The sequence below is a fragment of the Hypanus sabinus genome, chromosome 11 (assembly GCF_030144855.1).
Source record: "Hypanus sabinus isolate sHypSab1 chromosome 11, sHypSab1.hap1, whole genome shotgun sequence".
Classification (NCBI taxonomy): Eukaryota; Metazoa; Chordata; class Chondrichthyes; order Myliobatiformes; family Dasyatidae; genus Hypanus; species Hypanus sabinus.
This window is the reverse complement of record NC_082716.1, coordinates 84,194,017-84,220,060: the sequence shown is the minus strand read 5'-3', so window position 1 is coordinate 84,220,060 and position 26,044 is coordinate 84,194,017. Positions and strand designations below refer to the sequence as shown.

General features: G+C 39.1%; 1 protein-coding gene across 1 annotated transcript in view; it reads right to left on the bottom strand.

Annotated features, from left to right (window-relative positions):
- The window catches only part of astn1 (astrotactin 1), a 2,712,832-nt gene that overhangs the window by 2,225,734 nt on the left and 461,054 nt on the right, over positions 1–26,044 (bottom strand). The window lies entirely within an intron of this gene.

The following is a 26,044-nucleotide window of genomic DNA, read 5'->3' as shown; positions in this document are numbered from 1 at the left end:
TCCTGAACAGCAGTAGCAAAAGCTCTCCCTGGGACATTGGTTCCAGTCCAGCCCAGCCCAGGTGCAGACCTTCCTGTTTATACCGTTCCTACCTCCCCCAGAACTGGTTCCAATGCCCCAGAAATTTGAATCCCTCCCCCTTGCACCATTTTTCAAGCCACGTATTCATCTGAAATTTCCTTCTATTTCTACTCTGACTTAATTGGCATAATCCCAAAATTTGTCCCAAGGGCAACAAGTCACTTTGGACATCACCCCTCAATTCATTCATTCTTTCCTGGTACTGAACATATATCTGTTTGTATATATATACACACACACACACACTCAATTAACAGGCATTGTTTCCAGGGTCACCCCCAAACTGAAAACCAACCTGCCTCCATAATATATCACTGTTCTTCATTGTTATTCAGTGTAAATCCAGAAACACTCAGCAATAATGATCATGCATTTCACAAAGTCTTATTTACAACAAGGGAAATACTAAGTAATCTAATGACACCATATGGGCAGACATGGTGGGCCAAGAGGCCTAATTCTGCTTTTAAGATTTATGGTTTATATTCATGTGCTCATATAGTCCTCACATTCAAACTGTAATGTCAGGGAGAGGCAGCGTAAGGCATCTCTATGTTTCTCAACTAAAGCATCATTATATTCATGGCTAACATCTCAATAAATAATGAACGTTTTAAAAATATACAGACATATACATAAAATATTCTGAAGTATTCTATTCCAATGACAAAAATATCTATTAATTCTTTACCAGATTGTGTTAATTATGCTACGAGGAGAGAGGGTAATATGTTTGCACGTATACTATTATCTGACATGGGATAATCAACATTTTGTTGAAAGCTGCTTAATTAGTGAAGGCATCTTGTACCAAAAATAAACCAATTTCTAGTCTGATCACAACTATTCTGATGGTGAATAAACTGAAGAAGGATGAGGGAAAAATATAATTATGTACTCTAGACTTTCATTTCTGTTAGTAAATGAAATGTTTTCTTTTCTTATTCTAATCTCCTGTATCAATGTCAAAAACTCTGAAACCAGAATATAACTCACGGACAGGGAGATGAGCTTATTTAACAGTTGCTCATTGGAACACCCCTTAATGCACCAGTACAATGTTTATTGTACTTCCTACCAAAGCAACCTTGTAGTTTGGAGTATTACTGTTTATTTAAAAATTAGTACCAATTAGATTAGTTCAATTAGATTAGTCCAATTAGTTCAGACTCATTTATTAAAGAAGCTGGTGCCCATGTATTTATGACCCAAGACTCAAAAGTGAAAGGTATAATTTTAATCTTTACTTATATTGTCATATTGAAAATGTCTTTCTGTGCTTCAAGACATAATGAAGCATGATTAACATTAATGAATCTTAGTACAAGTGTTTGTCCAGTCACATTAGGAAGATCAGACAGTAATGTATCATTATATTTGCTGCAACTACCATCTTGTAATTTATTTTTTATTGAGGTTCATCATCAAACAAACATTTCCATAAGATGTATTTCAGACATTGTACATATATATCATTTAATCATATATATCACAAACCTTCACAAAGTATTTATCTGAGATATACACTTATAGAAAAGATGGGAAAGAAAAAACAAGCAAAAGGAAAGAATTATGTACAAGTAGGGAGTGATCTTTTTTTTTTTACAACAGATTCATTGATTTGTGAGAATAAAATCAGGCCTATGAGGCATTATGTAGTTAAACCATTTTCCCCAGTATTAATCAAATTGTTCCGGCTTATGATTAATAGATGCTGTTATCTTTTCCATTTTGTAAATGTCCATTGTAATTTCCATCCATGTATTTAAAGTTGGGCTCTCCTGTGATTTCCTAGTAAGAGTCTTTTTACCAGCCATCTCTTTTCAGCCATTCTTGAGGTATATATCCAAAATATATGGTCTTACTCTCTAACGGCATTTCACATTTAAAGATGTCTTATAGGGCAATGTGTATCCCCCTCCAATAGTTTTTGATAACAGGGCAGTCCCAAAAAGTATGATAATGATTTGCATTTTGATTTCTATAATTTCTCCAGCAAACAGGGAGTTTACTATTACAATGGGATTTCTGAGAGGGTGTAATAAAATATCTTATCAAGTTTTTCCATCCAAACTCCCTCCATTTCTGTGAATTGATACCTCCATATTGTTGTCCATTCTTCCTCAGATCTAATTATCCCTCCTTCCTTCTCCCATTTTGTTTTAATGTATGAAGTTGAATGTGTTTTAAGGTTTGACAACGCCTTATACATGCTTGAAATGATTCTACTACCATTATCTGAATTATATGCTTTTCTAAAGAGCTCTATCAAGCTTGTACTGGTTACATTTTTAAGCATCTTATTAACATATTGTTGCATCTGTAAATACCAATAAAAATCTTGTTTTTCTAATAAGTGTTTCTCTTTAAGCATTTCAAAATGGAACAGTGTTCCTTCTTTCAGTATGTTGCAAAGAACTGTTTTTCCTTTAGCTGTCCAGTCCTTAAATCTAGCATCCAAATTATTTGGTGTAAAATCCAAGTCATATGCACACCATTTAAGAATTGCAATATCTCCCTCTAGATTATATTTTCATATTTTAAAGATTCATATTTTAAGAGTCAATTTCACCCATGGGTTATCAATAGTATTTATGTACCTTTGCAGGTTGTTATCAGCCAAAATTGCTTGTATGGGGATGGGAAGTACCTGCTCCTCAATGTTTTTCCATTGAGCGTCATATGATGGGTTGCACCAACATATCACGGCTCTCAACTGTGCTGCAAAATAATAATCTCTAAGAGACGGTAGGCCCCATCCCCCCTTTTGCAACTACCATCTTGAATGAACAAAAATCTTGGTCTCCAATTGGAAATGGATCTTGTATAAAAAGCCCATCAGAAGTGGCTCCAGCTCCAATGTCAAAGAAACCAAAGAGGTCCAAATCAAACAACAGAAACTTATAGCACAAAGGAGACCATTCAACTTAAGTTAGCCAAAAATAAAAACTACTTAGACTCACTTCAGTCATGGCCTTTGGTTCAAGGCCCTGTGTGTTTTTGGCACATCAAGTGCACTTCAAGTTATATTTTAAATGGCTGTAGGGTTTGTACTCCAATACTGTTTCAGTCAAATTCCAGATTCATGGCTGTCTTTGAGTAGAAGGATTTTTTTTCTCAATTTTCCTGTATTGACCTATCTGTTGTGGGCCTTGGGATTTTCCTGGTTATCTAGAACTCTCAATATTCTATTTCATGGAATACAATCACAAATACATATCTCTTCTGATAGAAGTTCCACTGACCTGATAACATCTTCAGAAGCTTCCTGCTGACCTTCCCTAATGCTTGTCAGAACATTAAACTATACTCTACCTGTGGTCAAGTGATTGTTTTATATATAGTATTTTAATACAGTATCTATTTATATTCTTCTTTTTGCATGACTATATGTGTACACACGACCTTGAATATGCTGTGTGCCTTATGCTGTATAAGTTTTCTTGGCTCCAGAGGAACACTGTTTTATTCAGGTATATTCATGCATGTTTGAATGATAATTAAACTTGATTTGATATTATATAAATATATATATATATATATAATATATTATATACACACATATTTAATAGAATCTTAATACAGTATATATTTATATTATATGAACATATATTTAAAAATGCTAGAAATACCCAGTTTGTAAGCTTATATCTGTGAGGAGAGAAGTGGAGATAACATATCAGCTCGATGACCCATCATTTGGTGTCTTGAAAAGACTTATCATTTATTGTGTATTCCCAGTTCTCCTCAAATAGTTTACATTATACTTCTCTAAACTGATATCCATTTGCCATACTTCTGTCCAAACAATATAGGTATTTTACTATTTACAGCTTTGTTCAGTGTCATCAGTTTTCTGGATACTTTTTCTGAAGTTGCACACTTCAAATGATCCCTCCATCTATCAAATCACAGTACAAGGGACCATATACTAAGCCCAGTAAGCTTCACTAGAAACAGCCTTCCAGTCAACAAAACAGTTGTTGACCAATTCCCTTGTGAGTTACTGCTGAGTTAATATTAGTTCCACTGTGTAAATTTCCTTTGATTGTATGGGCTTTTACTTCAGCCAATCACGTCTGCAAGATTACACAAATCTGCCAGATTTGCAGTGCATCAAATCATAGAAAATCTGATCCATATTTGGCAGAAAGAGGAAGTTGTCGTATTGCACAACATCAGCACATTGATAAAAGGCAATTGAGATTATTTCAGCTTTAAAACATGCTGTCATATACTGCATAAGAACTGATTTATCTCTTATGATTATCTATAAAATATGTTCACTTCAAATAAATTAATACTTGGCGATGTATATATACATTCATGCTTATGAGTAAATCCATTTTATAATACATATACAATATAACAATATGATAAAAAATTGGCTTTGATTTGCTGATCTTTTTTGGTAAATATTGTTGAAATAATCACTTGCTTTCTCTTCCTGAAAAATACTTGTGGATCTAGTGCCTCAGAAGACATGTTATTTCTCTGCCTGATTTTCATCTCTCAGTCACTACCACTTCTGTTTCAATTCAGTTCCTTCATCTCATCCTCTCCATTTGTATCCTTGCACTGACTTGGTTGAATACAGCTCCAGCAACGACCAAGAAGCCCAAAAGCGGAGAAAGCAGCCTACTTGACTTGTATCCCGTCCACCAATCACTCCCATTAAACTGCCAGCCTTGCCTTTTGCCAATTGTTCCAATACTGTTCCTTTTAAGCACTGGACAAAATTAATGGCTAAGAGTAAAATAATCTCTATTTCTTGCCCCAATTAAACCATATGGAAATGAGACTGCAAATAAGCCTAAAAAATAACAGTGTTGTCAAGTTCTCAAGGCTCACAGAGGACGAGAGAGGACAAAAGAGGACAAAAGAGGACAAGGCTGGGCAGAATGTAGAAAGATGACAAATCCATTTTTCCACACCCACCAGCATAAACATATGCACAGATAAAAGAAGTGACAGAAAATTATACTCAGAAATATGTTGATTCTCCCTTTAAACAGAAATTCAGAGTCAGAACCAGAATGAAGTTTATTATCCCTGGCACACTGCATAAAATTTGTTAACTTAGCAGCAGCAATTTAATGCAATACATAACATAGAAAAAAATAAATAAAAAGGTAAATCAATTACAGTATACATATATTGGATAGACTAAAAATTGTGCAAAAATCAACAATACTGTATACTAAGAAAGTGAGGTAGTGTCCAAGGGTTCAATGTCCATTTAGGAATGGGATGGCAGAGGGGAAGAAGCTGTTCCTGAATGGCTGAGTGTGTGCCTTCAGGCTTCTGTACCTCCTACCTGATGGTAACAATGAGAAAAGGGCATGCCCTAGGTGCAGAAGGTCCTTAATAATGGATACTGCCTTTTGAGATACCGCTCCCTGAAGATGTCCTGGGTACTTTGTCGGCTAGTACCCAAGATGGAGCTGACTAGATTTATAACCTTCTGCAGCTTCTTTCAGTCTTGTGCAGTGGCTCTCCCATGCCAGATAGTAATGCAACCTGTCAGAATGCTCTCCACGGTACAACTATAGAAATTTTTGAGTGTATTTGTTGACATATCAAATTGCTTCAAACTTCTAATATAGTTGCTTTCTTCCCTTCTTTATAACTGCATCAATATGTTGGGACCAAGTTAGATACCCAGAGATCTTGACATCTAGGAACTTGAAACTGCTCAGTCTCTCCAGTTCTGATCCCTCTATGAGGATTGGTATGTGTTTCTTCATCTTACCCTTCCTGAAGTCTGCAATCAGCTCTTTTGCCTTGCTGACATTGAATGCCAGGCTGTTGCTGCAGCACCACTCCACTAGTTGGCCTCTCATCACCACCTGAGATTCTACCAACAATGGTTGTATCATCAGCAAATTTGTAGATGGTATTTGAGCTGTATAGCCACACAATCATGTGTATATAGAGAGTAGAGTAATGGGCTCAGTACACACCCCTGAGTTACACCAGGGTTGATTGTCAGAGAGGAAGAAATGTTATCACCAATCCACACAAATTGTGGTCTTTCGGCTAGGAAGTTGAGGATTCAAGTACAGAGAAAAATGCAGGCAACTTTAACAGTTCTCCAATTTTTTCAATGAAGATTGTGGAAATGATGGCATTAAATACTGTGCAGGTGTATTGTTTTGTGCAGGTGGTCTAAAGCTTTGTGGAGAGCCATTGAGATCACATCTGCCATTGACCTATTGTGGCGATAGGCAAATTGCAATGGGTCCAGGTCCTTGCTGAGGCCGGAATTCAGTCTCGTCATGACCAACCTCTCAAAGCATTTCATCACTGCAGATGTGAGTGCTACCAGTCGATAGTCATTAGGGCATCCCACATTATTCTTCTTAGGCGCTGGTATAATTGTTGCCTTTTTGAAGCAAGTGGGAACTTCTGCCCGTAGCAGTGAGAAGTTGAAAATGTCCTTGAATATTCCCGCTAGCTGGTTGGCACAGGTTTCAGAGCCTTACCAGGTACTCCATTGGGACCTTCTGTCTTGTGAGGGTTCACTCTCTTTAAAGACAGTCTAACATCAGTCTCTGAAAACAGAGATCACAGGGTCATCAGGTGCAGCAGGGATCTTCACAGCGGTAGTCATGTTCACCCTTTCAAAGTGGGCATAGAAGGCGTTGAGTTCATCTGGTGGTGAAGCATCGCTGCCATTCCTGCTATTTGGTTTCTTTTGTAGTAAGTAATGTCTTGCAGACCCTGCCAGAGTTGCTGTGAATCTGATGTTGCCTCCAACCTTGTTAGTAATTGTCTCCTCACCCTTGAAATAGCTCTCTGCAAATCATACCTAGTTTTCTGGTACAGGCCTCGGTCGCCAGACTTGAATGCCACAGATCTAGCCTTCAGCAGATGACCAACCTTCTTGTTCATCCACGGGGATAGAGTGACATATTTTGTATAAAAGAGAATTGCTGTTTTACGCATTTGGGATTAATAAACAGCTAAGTTTCAGGTGGTGATCATTTATCACAATTTTACATGAGAAATTTGGAGATGCAAAAGCTTACTGATCCTGGTATCCAGAGCAACACACAAAATGCTTGATGAACTCAAAATGTCAGGCAGCATTTACGGATGCAAATAGACAATTGATGCTTGAGTTGGAATGAAACAAGCAGAGGCTTCATTGGTCCACAAGGGTTTTGACCCAAAACATTGATTACCCATTTCCTTCTGTAAATTTTGGCTGACCAACTGAATTCCTTTAGTTTTTTTGTATGTATTGTGTGGTGAATTAGACTGCATCAAATCCATCCCTGGACTTTTATATGATAGATCCTGGTAAGATCCAAATGACTGATAAATACTATGTGATCATCTTATGTCGTATGACATGTGTGATTGAAATCCATTCAAATTCCGGGACTAGTCATTAAAAATATTGCATAATTGTGATGGCACAATCAATATCTCTTTTTGTTATTCATCCACAGCAAGTAGGTGCTGTTGGCATTTCCCTTCCCTTTCAGAGGTGAGCTCTCTTCGTGAACTGCAACATACTGCATAGGAATGCCATATAATATAATTCTGTCGGTTGGTAACTTTTGTGTTTCTTTGTCCAAACATTCAGGAAGAAGCAGCAGTGCATTCCCAAGTCAGGCCAATGTAGAAACCTGCTGCCCTTGCCCATTGTGACAGGTTTGGGGAGTTGGTCTTCAACTAGAAAATGCAAGGGAGTGATTAGAGGATGGGACTCTGATCAAATGGGCTGCTTTATCCAGAGTTGGACTTCTTAGGTCATGTTATCATTGTATTCATCCATAAAAGTGGAGAGTGTTTCATCATACTATTATGAGCTGAGGGAAATGATGTAGTGAGTCACTGGCCACATGATACGCAACTTCAGAACTGCTTTGGCAGCTGTTTCAGTGATATTTCCAGTTAATACTGACAGCAGGATATTGTTGGTGTGAGATTCAATAAAGGGAATGGCACTGAATGCAAAGGTGCTTAGATAAACTTTGTTTGTCTATGTGATCATTCCTTGGCCCTTCTGTTGTACAACTGCTATCTTGGGTAAGCAGGTCAAAGTGAGTCTTTTTCCAATGCTTATTTTGTGGGTGTGAGCATAGGAGACACAAATGCAAGTGACATAGTTCAATCATCCTCAACTTAAGATGGAAGGAAGGCCATTGATGAAGGAGTGGAAGGTGGTTGGGGCTAGGATACTTGGTTAGTCTTCTCAAACCCTGTAGAAATGTTTGAATGTTTTAAGGACATCACCTTCCATTTTGCTGAAATCAAGCAAGAAATCAAGGGTCTAATTAATCTCTCCTCAAACTACAAAGCTGTCATCCCAGAAATCAATCGACAAGTAAATCCTTCCTTCAGTAAGGAGACCATCATAGTGAAAATTACACCTTTTTCTCTCTCGCAATAGGTCAATGTATCAGCTGTCTTCCTCATTGATCACTGTAATTGTATTTAATCAAAAGTATACACAGGGCACTCTAAGCCACAATACCTTTCAGTCTCTCACCATTAAAAACATTATGGTCTTTGAACTTCTCTCTGGAAATGGATGACCTCACATTTTTATTTTATTTGATGTGTCATGATTCATTATTTTAACTACTAGTGTGCTATTACATATACTTGGTAGCACCATCTTATTCTTAATTTTTTTTTCTTTAATTGGGTTTATTTGGGTTTCTTGCTTTGTGGCTACCTATAAGCAAACAAATCTTGAGGTTGTATAATTTATACATTCTTTGATAATAAATGATTTTTGAATCTTTGAATCACTGTTCTTTATACTTAGCCCACCTTCCTCACACTCACACTTCCACACAGTTCAGTATCATAGCATACTTGGACATATTATTCCTGGTCTTTTCATATGAGTCATTGATATACATCCCTGTAGAATGTCCCTAATCAGCGACTCCCAATCCAAAAATCATCTGTGTGTTCCAGTTCATTGCCTTTACACAGTTCCCAGTTTATGCCAGGAAATTACCCTCTATCTTGCAGAAAGAATAAGTAAATTTAGGAAGGACAACAAAATTCAAGGGGTGTATAGCCCAATGGGAGTTCGGGGAGCTGGGTAAAGCACAATAGGCAGTGATTTAAACAGAGAGAGGAGAAATGGGCTAAAAATTCTATATCTGAATGCACGAAGTGTCAGAAATAAGGCGGATGAGCTTGAAGCTCAGGTGCAAATGGAATGTTGTTGGGATAACGGAGACATGGCTGCAGGGAGATCAGACCTGGGAAATGAATGGACAAGGGTATATGTGCTATCGTAGGGAGAGAAATGTGGGCAGAGGGGGTAGGGTGGCCCTGTGGTGAGGAATGAGATTCAGTCCTTTGCAAGGGGGGACATAGGATCAGGAGAAGTAGAGTCTGTGTGGATAGAACTGAGGAACAGTAAGGGCAAAAAGACCCTAATGGGTGTTGTCTACAGGCCACCAAACAGAAGCATGGATATTGGGTGCAAGTTGAATAGGGAGTTAACATTGGCATGTGGCAAAGGTAATTTTGCAGTAGTTAAGGGGGATTTCAACATGCAGATGAATTGGAAGAATCAGGTTGGTGCTGGACCTCAGGATAGGGAGTTTGTAGAGTGCCTACAGGATGCATTCTTGGAACAGCTTGTACGAGAGCCGACCAGGGACAAGGCTATTCTGGATTTAGTCTTGTGTAATGAACAGGATTTGATAAGCGATCTTGAAGTAAAGGAGCCATTAGGAGGTAGTGTCCATAATATGATAAGTTTTTTATCTGCAATTTGAGAAGGATAGGGGCAGATCTGAGGTGTCAGTGTTGCAGTTAAACAGGGGAGACTATGGAGTCATGAGGGAGGAGCTGGCCAAAGTTAACTGGACGGATATCCTCGCAGAAAAGACAGTGGAACAGCAATGGCAGGTATTCTTGGGAATAATGCACAAGGTGCAAAATCAGTTCATCTCCTGGAGAAGGAAGGATTAAAAGGGGGGAAAGGGGCCACAGTGGTTGACAAAGGAAGTCAGAGATTGCATAGCATTAAAAAAAAAGGAAGTATGACAGAGCTAAGGTGAGTGGGAGCACAGATGATTGGGAATTTTTTAAGGAACAACAGAACTTAACTAAAAAGGCAATACGGGGAGAAAAAATGAGGTACGAACGCAAGCTAGCCAGGAATATAAGGGAGGATAGCAAAAGCTTTTTTAGGTATGTGCAGAGAAAGAAGATAGTTAAGAACAATGTTGGGCCCTTGAAGAATGAATTGGGTGAAATTGTTATGGGAAACAGAGAAATGGCAGAAGAATTTAATAAGTACTTTAGATCTGTCTTCACTAGGGAAGACACAAGCTATCTCCCAGAAGTATGGATGGGCTAAGGACATAGGTAACAGAGGAAATGAAACAGATTGACATTAGGAAGGAAACGGTAATGAGTAGACTGATGGGACTGAAGGCTGACAAATCCCCAGGTCCAGATGGTCTGCATCCTAAGGTATTAAAGGAGGTGGCCCTGGAAATTGCGGATGCATTGGTAATCATTTTCCAATGTTCCTTAGATTCAGGATCAGTTCTTGAGGATTGGAGAATGGCTAATGTTATCCCACTTTTTAAGAAAGGAGGGAGGGAGAAAACAGAGAATTATCGTCCTGTCAGCCTAACATCAGTAGTGGGGAAGATGCTAGAGTCCATTATTAAAGATGAAATAGTGGCATATCTAGATAGCAGTCATAGGATTGGGCCGAGCCAGCATGGATTTCCCAAGGGCAAATCAAGCTTGACTAATCTATTGGAATTTTTCGAGGATGTAACCAGGAAGTTAGACAAGGGAGATCCAGTGGATGTAGTGTACATCGATTTTCAAAAGGCATTTGATAAGGTCCCACATAGGAGATTGGTGGGTAAAATCAGAGCACATGGCATTGGGGGGAAGATATTGACATGGATAGAAAACTGGTTGGCAGATAGAAAGCAAAGGGTAATGGTGAATGGGTATTTCTCAGAATGGCAGGTGGTGACTAGTGGGGTGCCACAGGGCTCGGTATTGGGACCACAGCTGTTTACAATTTACATAAACGATTCAGATGAAGGCATAAAAAATAACATCAGCACGTTTGCTGATGATACTAAGCTGGGTGGCAGTGTGACATGTGATGAGGATGTTAGGAGAATCCAGGGTGACTTGGATAGGCTGGGTGAGTGGGCAGATACTTGGCAGATGACGTTTAATGTGAATAAGAGTGAGGTTATCCACTTTGGGAGTAAGAACAGGAAGGCAGATTATTATCTGAACAGTGTAGAGTTAGGTAAGGGAGAAATACAAAGAGATCTAGGGGTCCTTGTTCATCAGTCACTGAAGGTGAATGAGCAAGTGCAGAAGGCAGTGAAGAAGGCTAATAGAATGTTGGCCTTTATTACAAAGGGTATTGAGTACAAGAGCAACGAAATTCTTTTGCATTTGTACAGGGCCCTGGTGAGACCACACCTGGAGTATTGTGTACAGTTTTTGTCTCCAGGGTTAAGGAAGGACATCCTGGCTGTAGAGGAAGTGCAGTGTAGATTCACAAGGTTAATTCCTGGGATGTCCGGACTGTCTTACGCAGAGAGGTTAGAGAGACTGGGCCTGTACATGCTGGAATTAAAGAGATTAAGAGGGGATCTGATTGCAACATATAAGATTATTAAGGGATTGGACAAGATAGAGGCAGGAAATATGTTCCAGATGCTGGGAGAGTCCAGTACCAGAGGGCATGGTTTGAGAATAAGGGGTAGGTCATTTAGGACAGAATTAAGGAAAAACTTCTTCTCCCAGAGAGTTGTGGGGGTCTGGAATGCACTGCCTCGGAAGGCAGTGGAGGCCAATTCTCTGGATGCTTTCAAGAAGGAGCTAGATAGGTATCTTATGGATAGGGGAATCAAGGGATATGGGGACAAGGCAGGGACTGGGTATTGATAGTAGATGATCAGCCATGATCTCAGAATGGTGGTGCAGGCTTGAAGGGCCGAATGGCCTACTTCTGCACCTATTGTCTATTGTCTATCTGTTTAATAATCTCATGGTTCATACCTTATTGAAGGCTTTCTGATTATCCAATTCACCAAATCTATTGATTCCTTTAGAATAATTAAAAACTCTAACAGCTTGTAACATATGATTTTCCTTTCATAAATCCGAAATTACTCAAACTTAATTATTATCTTTAAGGTTCCATGCCACTACATCGTTCAGAAAAAACTGATTTTATTTTTATCGTTGTGCTGGTCTGTGGTTTCCCAACCCTATTTCTCTCCCTGAAATCAAATATTTCTAATTGCTACCTCTCAATCTGTGGCATCCATTCCAGATCTGAGGCAGCTTGGAAGATGGCAGTCAATTTATCCACTCACTTCATTGCCATCTCTATGCAGAATTGAAAATAACTCAAAAGTAATCTTTTTAATCCTAATGAGCTCTTCAAAACTTTTTTTTTTACATATTGTTAACTGTTTTTCATCTCCTCACTCACTCCAAACATGTTGTTCTCCATTGTTTCGAGGAAACATTCTATCCTTCTCTGTGAAGACAGAGTTAAAAAAAAATCTCTGTCAATGAAACTTTGCTGGATATTTTGGCTGGTAATAGGTCAGATTCCACGTGAATGGAACATAGCAGAACAGAGCAACATTCATTGCTTCACTTATTTTTAAATGCTGATGTTTTAAATAAAGTGTTATCTCAACATAACGTTGCTAGACTCTTTTATGTGGTAAAGCGGTTTCACATTTATCTCTATTTATAACATGTTATTTCTGCTATGAATCAGCTTGCTACAGATGTGGTTTCCAACCACTCTCTGACATAGTACATTTGTAGACCAGTTCACAACATTCATCAACATTTATCATTAGTTTGTCTTGCTCTTGTGTATTTAACATTTAATTTGTTCTGTGTTGTCAAAAGTGTGAAGACACAGATCTAGGGTAACAGAGAAAACAATCACATATCTTCTGAACCAGAGTTGGAATGGTGAAATGATGGAGGAGAGGTTGGAACTTAGACTGGACAAATTCTTGTTGAAGGTCAAAGTCAAAGTTCAAAGTTAATTTGTTTTCAAAGTACATAGTTATCACCATACACCAACCCTGAGATTCATTTTCTTTTGGGCATACTCAACAAGCCCATAATAGAATAATAACCATAAAAGAATCAATGAAGAAAACCACAACAACTTGGGCATTCAACCAGTTTGCAAAAGACACAAACTGTGTAAAGGAAAGAATTAACAATAATGAATGAATAAGCAATATATATTCAGAACATGCGAAGAATCCTTGAAAATGTGTCTATAATTTGTGGGAACATTTCAATGATAAGGCAAGTGAAGTCGAGTGATTATCCCTTTTGGTTCAAGAGCCTAATATTTGAGGGGTATAATTGTTCCTGAATCTGGTGGTGTGAGTCCTGAGGCTCCCATATCTTCTTCCTAATGGCAGCAGTGAGAAGAAAGCCTGATCTGGATCATGATGTTCCCTGATAATTGATGCTGCTTCTCTGTGACAACATTTCATGTAGGTGTGCTTGATGCTGGGAAGGGCTGGGCCTTATCCACTATTTTTTGCAGGATTTTCCATTTAAGGGCATTGGTGTTTCTAAACCAGGCTGTGATGCAGCCAGTCAATATACTCTCCACCACTCATCTATAGAAGTTTGTCAAAGTTTTAGACAGCTTCTTGCCAAACACTGTAATAATATGCTACCAGGCATTGGACATCAAAATATTTAGTGGACTCTTGTCACATTCACTTCTCCTATTTTCTTTACTTAGCTTTCCACCTGCTTCCTAAGATTGTGCATCTACATGCTGAATCTTCAGGCTGAGCATCCAGTCAGACTGCAGATGTTACACAGTGAACAGGGAAAAAAATAGAGTAAGATTGAGATGAAAAATTTTGGAAGAAGTGTCATGTATGTTACACATCTAAAATGGCTTCATACTTTCCAAAATGAGAAGATGTTGAAGAAGTGTTGAAGATCTTGTAGAAGAAATCATTTTGAGGAGGTATATCTCTGAAGATTGTCTGCAAAGAAGGAAAAGTATCACTGACTGTAACTCTCAGGTTCCTATGTTTAAGCGCATATATATCTATATGTATAGTGACCAGAAGGAATAATGTCATCTGCTGATTGTTTCACAATCATTACAATGACAAATTGTGTGCAGTTATAAATTCAGGTAGAGCAAAATAGAGGATTGAATGAAAGGTTGAGGGAAAAAGAGACAGAAAGGAAAAGCAAAGCAAATGGCATTGTTAAATACTCTTTACAATTAAAACCTGGATGAATGAGACTCTATACCCGTTTATTTTTAGTACCTAAGAAACTGATGCTAATTAGCATATTATCAATCTGGCAGCAGTTCAGGGGCAAACAATGGGACCGAACTGAGGAAGTGCACATACAGTGGAGGGCAGCGCCAAGGGAATTCTTTGGCTGATGAACAGTCGGCGCGGAGAATGATGGGGTGGACATTTGATTAAATGATGTTCTTGATTGAACAGACCCTGACAAGTCTGGCAGGTAAAGATGAACAAAAACTTAATTGTATGCCTACCTCACAAAAACACACTTCATATCATCTGATGCATTCCACTGGCGAGACAGGCAAGAGCCTGTAAATGCCACAGATGGAGCAATGCCATCCAGCAGAGTTTTTGGGATTTTTCCTTTAACCAGGTACGTGTGCCTCACCAGAAATGGTCTAGAAGGAAAAGGGAGCTCCCACTACCTTGCTGTTATTTTGACAGGAGAATGTTTTCTACATTGAATTGTGTGTAAATATTAAGCTAATTTTTTTCCCTTCTGGTTCCACGTCAGATTTAATCATCACTTTCACTTCTGCTGTAGGTAATAAATTTTCCTTATGGCAAGCAAAGCCAGTTATTAATGGACACAATTGAATAATCCAACAAGGATACTGTCCAGCTGATTGAAGATACCAACTGTACAATTAGAGAAATGTAATTTACCTTTGTGTGTTGACTGGCTGCAATTGTTTGGTGAAGAATTCCTGAAATGTTTGTTTTATGTGCAATCTGGTTGGGCATTATTGGAGCATGTAACTCTTTCTTTACATGTTGCCGCAAACCAATATGTCTGAGTTGTCTAAGTGTCCTCCAACAAACAAAGCATGACAACAGCCAGCTTCTTTCATGAAACTGCAGAGCATTGAACCCATTTATCACAGTGAGATCTATTTGTTTCCTACTGATTCCCATTCAGTGAAAATAATGGGCATAAATTCTATTTATGCTCCATAAAAATGCATTTTCAGGCCAGCCAGTCTGATTCTTTAGCTGTTTGGGGCTGCTAAAGTTTGAATGCAAATTGGAAAATAGGAAGAAACAAAGAATCTTTTCCTCAGCTGAGATTCCAAGCTCAACTCAGACAAAGAATAACCTGATCATTGCACTCACCGTTGACATCCCAAAATCATTTTGTGCATATTCCTAGGCCATAATATTCCACTCTAGAAGCTGACTTGTTCCTCAAAAGGGAGGTGCCATGCAGTAGTAAAAGCAAGTCCAGAAAAAATCTAGAGCTGAACAGTAAGTAAGAGGGAGCCTTTTAGAAATGTAAACGTGAATTATATACTAGAAGAAATAATTTTAAAAGATCTGAATGAATTCAACAACTTATTAGTTTTTGCAACACATTACATTGCCATATTGTTGCTGGCATAATGGAGTTTTACGTTAATATAAATCACAGGACTCCTTTCAACATTGTTAATCTGGCATGCTACAAGTACAATTCTCTGATTTATTGGAAGAGAGCAGGGGTGGATAGTGGGAGAACTGCCTGTGCTCAGTTGTAGCAAGGACTGGTGTTGGCTGTTTGTAGCTGCCAGGAACAAGGTATGAAGCCAATGAGCTCCACCAGTGTTGGTGTGGTGCTGCATCCAGAATGGAGTTGGTGCTGCCCTCCCAGGGTTTCACTCAACAGAAGATGAGCTCTGTCGTGGTTGACTGTCTGGCCTTGGTCGTAGCAAGCACTGGGCCTCAAGCCGCGAGGTTGCCTGCTTTACAGTGCCGAAGGAGATTCATCTGAGCTGGTGTACTCCACTAGGTGGCGCAGTGCAGCTGTGGTCAAGTGAACACTTCAATGGACTGAAGGGTCTGGACTATATAGGAGGGGTGACTGATAAGTTCATGGCTTAAGGTAGAAGGAGACAATTTTAGAAAACCTAGCACATTTATTTTTCAACATAGTCCCCTCCTACCTTTACACACTTAGTCCAGCAGAAAGTTTGAAGTTAATAACGCACCTCCTTCTACCTTAGGCCACGAACTTATCAATCACCTCTGATGAACTATTAACTTCAAACTTTCTTCAAAATCACTCAAAGAATTGAACTGCATGTGCATGTAACGTGAGCTGTATAACTCATCTTCTATCTTAGGCCACAAACTTATCAATCACCCCGGTATGGACACTTTCTGGAGGTTCAAGATCCGTATGCTCCACAACCGCTGGACTAAGTGTGTAAGTGTAGGAGGGGACTATGTTGAAAAATAAATGTGCTGGGTTTTCTAGAATTGACTCCTTCTACCTTGGGCCAGGAACTTATCAATCACCCTCCTACATATATATTTTGTGAGACCCTAGTTTATTACCATTCTATATCTGCTTGTTTGGGTTATTGTTAGAGATAGCGGGGCTGAAGAATGTGAGCTATCCAGTCAGGAGAGAGTGCTGGGGGGAGTGTTTTTTTGTGCCTGATACCAGTGTGAGTCAGGGTCTTTGTTCAGTGTGAGATGAAAAGAGAAGACACTGGGCAGAACCGGATGTAGGATTTGATCCAGTGGGACTGTGATTTGATGGAGCAATGTGTGGGAGCCTGCTGACGATCGGTGAATATGACTTTTGGAATAGTCAGGTTCCAACCTGTGCACATTTGACTGCTTAATTATAATGGGCCCTTTTTGCTTTTTCCTTTCTTTTCTTTACTAACCATTTAGTTAAGTTAATATTCATAAATATACATCCTTTAATTATTTGCAGTGTGTGGTCTGTTATTACCTAGCAACGAGTTGTAACAAGATAGAAAATCATACAGCATTCACACAAACTGAGGCTTGGATGGGAGAGACATCCTAAACTCATGGATTTGGCGGGACTGGAGTGTGTATTCCCTTGACGTACGTAGGCCAAGAACAGCGGGTCTCTCAAAGCCAAGGTGGGCGACTGCCAGTGAGGGCTAATGAGTCATCTCCTGGGACGCCCGAGAAGGAGGAGGGGTGAAACTGAATTCTATATGTGTGTGACGACTGGGCCTCAAGCCACAGTGTCACTGGAGGAGAGGGGGGTGGGGTTTGTGTCAGGGCCGGTGCACTCCATTGGGTGTGTGTCCAAGCTGGAGCTGCCCCCGACCCCCCCCCCCCCCAGTGTTCGCCCGCAAGGCGGGAGACAGGCTCTATTCTGGTTGACTGTGGATTGATGGTTTGAGTTTTGGGAGTCTTTTATTGCATGATTGTGATACCCTTTGTACCTGCTATCTTGTGTGTGGCTTGTGCTGTGTGTGACTGTTGGTGCTGTGTTTTGCACCTTGACCCTGGAGTAACACTGTCTTGTTTGGCTGCAGTCATGAGTATTCATTTAGGTTTGAATGACAATTCAACTTGAATTGAATTGAATATCAAGGGCCTCAAGTGCAGGAATCCCAGACAAGTAGAGAAGGGTAAGGATTTTCCTGAAAGCAGATCATCAATAAATTACAAATACAAATTTAATGTTCAATCTAAGTTGTATCTTGAAGTTCCATTCAATCTTCTCAATCATTTAATTCTGATAAGGATCAGTTTCTAATAAAACTCTACTCTTTCAGGATATGAGGATCTGGGCTCTAGAAATAGAGGAGGTGTGTAATGCAAAAGCCATGACTACAGGTAATCCAGGTATAAATGCTAATTTCAGCTACTCTGGTGTAACTAGTGGGAGAAGGAAAACTTTGATTTCAAATCTCCGCTGACTTGCAGCTATACCCACTCATGGGAAAAGCTTCAGGAGTAAACCCGAGAGAAAAATCCAAAGCTGGAGTCTCTAAGGCAGCCCTACATTGAGTTCAATGTTGACTGGCAACTCCTGCAACGCTGCTGGTACCGAACTGTATCAGTCTCTGCCGTTCCTTTGAGCTTACCAGATGTGTGGAAAGGATGAGTTAGCTACATGGGCAACAGCTTGCTCCCCATATCATACTGCCCTGGCTTGCACATCCAGACAGTTAGGATGCAATTCTGACCAACAGAGGCCTCAACTCAGTTCAGTTGTGACCAGTTTTCCAAAATACAACACTTGAGAAGAATGTGAGCGTTTAGGAGAGGATACTAAGGAGGTGTACTGGTTTGATGGCAGGGATGAGGAGTCGTACACATGGTAAAGTGGAATAGCTAGATCACCTTTGTTCTAGGAAGACCAAAGGGACTCTGGCAAAGGAGTTTAAAAAATGTGGTGTTTAAATATACTAATGAACGGAATCTATTTCCAATTACAAATCAAACAAGATCAGGGGTCAGAGCTAATATTGACACTTTATCGGAATAGGAAATGTGGGAAAACAAGGGAAGAAAAGGAATGCTTGTGATGCAGTTGTTCAGGTGACCCCATTGATTCTGGTGCCATTTCTTTCAGACAGATCAGCTCATGAGTAATTGATATTCAATCCCCTTTTCTAGATAGTATGACCTATGTTAAATTAGTTTCAAAAATTGCACAGCATTTGTGTGATGATTTCGACTTAATAGGTGATAATGGAGAAAAAATTGTGAATGATTAGCATCTCCTAAGTACAGGCAATGAGACAAATGTGTAAAAATAATGCAGCAACTCCTAAAGGCTAAGCTGGCGTAAATCCCAGAGATAGTGGCATTTAAGTTCATGTTATTGTGGGCAACTGAATTTCCAAGTCCCTCTTCACAGAGAGGTTAGAGCCTGGAATGGATTACCAGATGGAACATTGGATATACGTAGATTCAATTGTAACCTTTAAAAGAAAATTGAGTCAGTATTTTGAATAAAATAAATTTTGTTCTCCACTCCATTTTCAAAATACATACTGCAAATGTCTTATTTCTGTTGATGGATGTTATACTGTACCTGTTATCCATTAGGATTAAAAGTGACATAGTCAATAAAGAACAGCAAAAGTAATTGATATTGTTTATCACTGTAGATGCCAAATTATCATTTGCTGAATCAACACGTTTGTATTAAGGCAATTTCTATTTATTTTGTATCTAGAAATTGCAGAGTTTACTAATAACGTCCAAGTACTATATTTCCATCAAATGTTTTCATCTCAGTCCAGTAGTAAAATGCATATTATGCTCTGTTAATTCCCTGCACTATTAAAGAAGGTTGAGTGAATCATATGCATGTGTTTCAAGAAAAATCAGATGGAGCTGTGTCATACGGAGGGATAGAGAAAAATACAAAAAAAAAGACTTCCTTATGTCTTAGTTTTCTGCTTGTTTCCACTGAATATTTTTGCAACAATGTACAATCCATCACTCAACTTCATTACCACTCAACCATTAGACTCTCAAACCAAAGAAGGTAACTTCCCTCAACATCACTTGTCCCATTCACTGAAAGGTCCCCACAAACTATAGACTCAGTTTCAAGGACTCTTCATCTCATGTTCCCTCTAATTATTGATTATGTATCTATTATTATTATTTATTTCATTTGGTATTCGCACAGTTTGTTGTCTTTTGCATACTGGTCGAAGCCCCCCAATTGGTGTAGTCTTCCATTGTTTCTGATATGGTTATTATTCTATTATGGATTTATTGAGTATCCTTGCAAGGAAATGAATCTCAGGGTTGTATATTTGACATAGGCATATGTACTTTGATAATAAATCGACTTTGAATGTATTTTCCTTGAAGAAGCAGTATTCTATTCTTTGCTGTTTGTTCTGTGCACATGCATTCACTTTGACGATTGCAACTGCTTGTCCAAGTGCTTGTCGGAGTGTGATGCTGAGATAGATCATAGTAAACAGTGCTCCACTGAATACTTGAACCTGACTTTGTTATTTAAAGAAGATCAAACTTGAAGAATTAATGTGAAGACCACTTCTAAAGAAAGCAGCACCGTATACTGTTCTAACACATTATCCTCAGGTGTTTAAATTTGATTTTTTATGCTAATGAGTCAATGGAAGGTTTAACTTCTAGATGCTGATACTGTAAGGATGTTTCTGATAAAAGAGATACACTCAAAACCCCCAACTGTATTATCTTTTCAGAGGTTAACCGATTTAGTAACTATAATTGATATTATTGTAACTGTAGTTAATCAGCTCTTGCATTTTGAGTGTGTGAACAGATTTCCCATTTTATATGCTGTTTCAACAGTTCCCATCTCTTTCAGCACCAAGATGTTCTATAACCTATTTGTTGTAGACCTCATTCAGTTACAGAGTTTTAGGGTATTTTCAGTTAAAACTGTTACCACTGGAATGAAGGACAGTGAATGATTTTAAGATAATTGGCCAAAAAAAATTGGGGGAGAAAGAAGAATACCACTTAAGATGCAGCAGTCATAGACTATATAGTTCTTCAAGCCCTTTCCACAATTCAAAAATCCCACAACAATTGATTCTCTTTGTGCCCCTCAAGCAGTTTAGGCTTTGAATACTCTGATCAGCCAAGCACCCAAAGCTCTCTCCATTTCTGAAAATCTACATCTCACTGATAGTCATCCTCCAATTAAGAGACCATTTCTCCTAGAAGAGGAGTCTCCAACCTAAGGAAATAGCCTTAAAAAAGAATTTGCCTTGTAAATTCCTCCAAGAATGTTATGTTTCAGCGAGTCTTCTCGGATATTCAAGCTAGACAATAGAAGCCCAAACTATTCAATCTCGCTTCATATCACACCTTCTTATCACAGAAGTCAGTCTCATGATTCTCACTGCATCCAGCCAAGTATATCTTTCCTTAGGCTATGCATTTAGAATATATGAGCAATGCTTCAGGTTTGATCTCCTCAATCCCCCAGAATAATTGCAACAATTGCAACAATAATTGCATTCTTGTGTTCTGATTATGTGAAACAAAATCCACTTGCCCTTTGCTCTACTTGCATGTTAATTAAGTAGCTGATGACCAGCATTAAAAATACAAGACTTTCTTACTATCCTAACTGAGATTTTAAGACTAAATATTATGTTCAATTGTCACATGTACAAGGAAACATCGACATACACAGTGATATAGAGCATTTGCATCGTTAAATCAGCAAGAATTGTGTTGGACAGCCCACAAGTGTTGCCATTCTTCCAGTGCCAACATAGCAAGCCCAATACTCACTAATACTAATATGGGACGTAGGCGAAAACCAGAGCACCCAGGGGAAACCCAGATGGTTACAGGGAGAATGCATGAATTCCTTAAAGATAACGGCAAGAATTGATCCCTGATCTTACAGATGATGCTATAAAGTGATGTGTAACTGATACACTTCTGTGCTGTCCCATAGTCCTAGAGAGGGGCACACATTGTTGTATTATAACCAATCAATTAATTGATTTCTATCTCAATAAAACTTCAGTGGGTCATTCTCAGAATGGATTTTCTCATTTCCCATTGTAATGTCTTTAAGCCTCAAAATCCTTACTTGAGTTTCTGAAATAATACAATAATTTTTGCTTTCCTAGTCTCCTAGTTAAACCACCATTCTGGAAAGTGACCTCCTTTATGTCCGTTAATCCAATGTTCAATTTGCACCAAAGTATTTTCTTCAATTTATGTGTTCTAATCTTAAGTAACAATCATTTATTTGTTCCTGCTTAAAATCCAAATAGATTTCTCATTGGCTTTAAACATATTATTCATTAGAGTATCCATAGCTCTTTGGGGTTGCCTTCTGAAGATTCACTTCACTCTTAAATTCATCCCTACCCCCACCCCAAATGGGCATTCACCAGATGAGAGACCACTAAAGGCAATATATTCACAGCACCTGCCTCGTTAATCTTTTCAAAAATTATTATGCTTCAGCGATGAGATGCTCCTTAGTCTATCACAATAATGGTGTGCCTAAATCTTTTTGTCAAACACTGTTCACGTTGACTGTATCATGATTATAGAACATAGAACAGCACAGCACAGGAACAGGTTTCTGCCTAATGCCCTAGTGAGAGTCTCCTGCAAGGTCCATTCCTATCCTTAACTATCCTGAAAATTAAGGACTTGGGGTCACTGTTCCCTAACTGCTCACCCTCCAAAGGTCAATTACCTCATTACATAACACCAGGTCCAGTACAGCCCCATCTCTCATTAGACTGTCCACATGTTAATTTAAAAAACCTTCTAGGATACACCTAACAAATTCTGCACATCATATTGCAAAGTATTAGGTACACTTTTACCATGCTCTACTATTCTCTTTGCATTGATTGTCAAGCTAGTGGATGCAAAGTTCCCTCTTTTCTCTCTTTTTTTTTGAGTCTGTGCAGAACAACTCGTTGGGATTAAATGGAGAAGATCTTCAAAGATATTACAGTATAGCTTTTTTCCTTTTGTACTGTATAATGACATTAAATTGATCCCATATTTCAGAACAGTCAATCTTCTTTCAAGATTTCTTCCTCAGAGGCAGTCTGTAAAACTTGACAATGTCTTACTTCCACTCTGGTTCTGAGAAGGCTGATAAAACTAATGTGGAATCTCAGACTCTTTCACACAAAGGTGAGTGAGATTATACTTTGGCAGAGGTGATGGGAAGTTAGAGATGATCTTTTTAGTTTCTTATCTTATACATGAAGTAGCACAGTGGCAGGTATATAGCACATCAGGACCAAGCCAGCTCCCAGGGGTGAAATCTCATTAGTTCCTGGAAAACAGCAGCACAATTTGGTAAAGGGTGCCATGCTGAAGTAGCAGTTAGTTCTGCTATTACGCAGTTCTGGGGTGTCAGATTCAAACTTCAGGGCCTGTCTGCGAAGAATTGGCATGCTAGTTATAGATTAGAGCTCTACATCAATGACACATTCTCCATTTAACTCTATTGGCTTCCTCCAGAGATTCTGGTTTTGTCCTACATCTCAAAAATGCTGATAGATTAATTAATAAATTCCCCCTCAATGAGGTTAATGACAAAAAGAATCAATGTTGATTTGATGAGCATGAAAAACTGAACAAATTGGACGATACAAGGAAATAAGGAGAAGGAGAATAGGACTTGTGGGATTGTTCTCCTATGAGCTGGCATAGACCAGTTATCTCCCTTCTGTGTCATGATAAGTTTAAGAAAGGAGGTAAATTAGTCAGTAACGCCAAGAAGCTGGGGGAACTTAAAATGAAGGTGGCAGTGGCAGTCACCCAAATGTAATTTTTCCTCAATAAACTCAGCTGAACTCACAAATGTATATTGGCCAGGAGGTCCCTCATTAGTGCCATTGGGACAAAACATGGAGTAGTACCAAAGATGAAGGATATACAGCAAACTAAAAGAGGGTCAGCTATATATGATAGACGGAGGCTTCAGGTCCACCAGATGCTTGAAAGATAGGTAGGGTCTTTGGCAACTTAGTTCAACTCTGTTTAATATGTTAGGTGTGAACTACCCACCTCTAGAATAAGACATCCATCAAGGTATCAAGAATAAGGTTTAATTTGTCAAAATGAGATATGTCTCAGCTTCACAACAGGAAAATGAAAAGGGTAGAGGCCAAAAATTAACAGGGGCGATAGAGCAAGGGAAGGCACACTATGAAACTCCTCAGTGGTGACTGCAGCTTTGAAGATAGCTTGTGTTGAATGAGAAACTGGAACTATACTTGTTACTTAACATATGAACAGGTATCACAAAGCTGTGGAATGCTACCTTCAGTCTGGCTAGGTGTCATAAATATTTAATGGACTGTGCTGCAGCAGCAACTCTGTAGAGATGGTGCTCCAAGCAACAGTCAGCCTTAGCTTGGAGTTCCTTCCTCCCACAGACACTAAGTTGAAATGATGCTTCTTTGAAGTAATGAAAAGCTCACAGTCAATTCCAGCCAATTTGGAAAGTGTAACCCTCCTTTTAAAAGAAAAGAGCAAATGGCAAAAACAATAAAACCCTCCAAATGCTGATTGGAATAATTAAGACTTAATGTGCATAATGTGATTTGCTTCACTGCAATATGCAATAATGCTCATTTTATTTTGTGCTGTGTTAGGATTATGCTGTGAATTTGCCATTACATTTTTACTAGATTTATTCCTGGAAAGAAAAGGTTAATATTTAAAAAGATTAGCCCAGTTTGGGCCAATACACATCTGTGTGTACAAGAACAAGGGCTGATTGAGGTATTTATACAGTATATTAAGAACTTTTAAAAGGCACTCGAACAAGTACTTCTTTACATACTGCTCGTAATGCCACTGGCAGCAATAAAGCTCCTCCATTTTAGAAGGAATTTTCTTTGCTGTATCCATAACAATTTTTTTTTGACCAGTCAGGGTTGTTAGCCCTAGACTGAATCCCCGAACCTGGAGAACCAGTGGACCACTCTTATCTGGCCATTACCCTTTGACCTGTTTGGCATGGGTGACCCTACCAAGAGCCAAAGAACAAGGCCCTGACTGCAGCGAATATAGCTGTCTAGGTTATTGACGTATGCAAGTCTGCAAACCCTACGACAAGGTTGTGGTCCTCTTGGAGGACTTGAACAGTTACACAGATAGGACAGGTTTCAAGGGATGTGGGCATAACATGAGTGAACGAGCTAGCTTAAATGACAATCTTGGTGAGCATTTAGGCTAAAGGCCTGTTTCTATGCTCTATGTCTATGACTACGACAATTAAACTCTCCTCTCCCACATTCTATAGTAGCTAAAATAAGAAATTCTACAGATGCGGGAAATCCAAAGCAACACACATGGAATGCTGGAGGGACTCAGTAGTCAGGCAGCATCTATGAAAATGAATAAACAGTTGACATTTGAGGCCAAGACTCTTCTTCAAGAATGGAAAGGAAGGGAGAAGATGTCAGAATGAAAAATGTGGATGGGAGGTGAAGGAGATCTGCTAGAAGGTGATTGGTGAAGCCAGGTGGATAGAAAAGGTAAAGAGCTGGGCGGGGGGAGGAGGGGGGAAGAAGGAATCTGATGAGAGGAGAGTGGATCCTAGGAGAAATTGCAGGAAGAGGGGACTCAGGGAAAGATTATAGGCAGGTGAGAAGAGGTAAAAGGCCAGAGTGGGGGATTGAAGAAAAGCAGAGGGGGAGGAACACACTTTCACTGGAAAGAGAAATAATACCTATTATACCTTATGTTTCTAGAAATGTATTAACTTCCTTCTTCAAATCCTTTGCTCTTTCACTCTGTTCTTTAAGGCATTGACTTTGATCTGCCACAGTTCATACCACTGCATATCTTGCCTTTCCTTATCTCTTTACCTTTCTCCTATTAATGGTTTTTCACCTCCTATGATCTCTTAACTGGATCCGACTGTTCCCAGCAGCCATGCTTTCATCTGCCTCAGTCTAAAGGTGTGGAAGTCTGCACCTCTCTGTGTGCCTCTCCTTTTGGAAGGCACTCCTGAAAGATTTACTCTTTGTCCACATCATTCCCAACGTCTTAGTTAGCTCATTGTCAATCTTTGTCTCCTACTAGTTTCCCAAGTTACATTACTTCCTTAAAAATACAACAGGTAAGAAAATCAATATTTTGATTTGCAGTTTTGGTTACTCATTCTCAACAGGTGCCTTTGAGATGCCTTAAGTTTGTTCTGTCTTTTCTTTGATGTCTTGTTTCCTGTCATACTTGCAACTACCCTAGAATATTTGATCCTGGGCCCAGTGCACTTCACATTTGATCTTGAGCTCCTGCTTCACAACAAGCTACATAACCCTGGGACTGGTCATTTGGGTCATAGAGGAAGGCATTGGGACCTTTTAGCAGGTTAATGCAAAAACTGATGTTTGTGAGAGCAACACACAAGATGTTGGAGGAATTCAGACAGCCTCTAT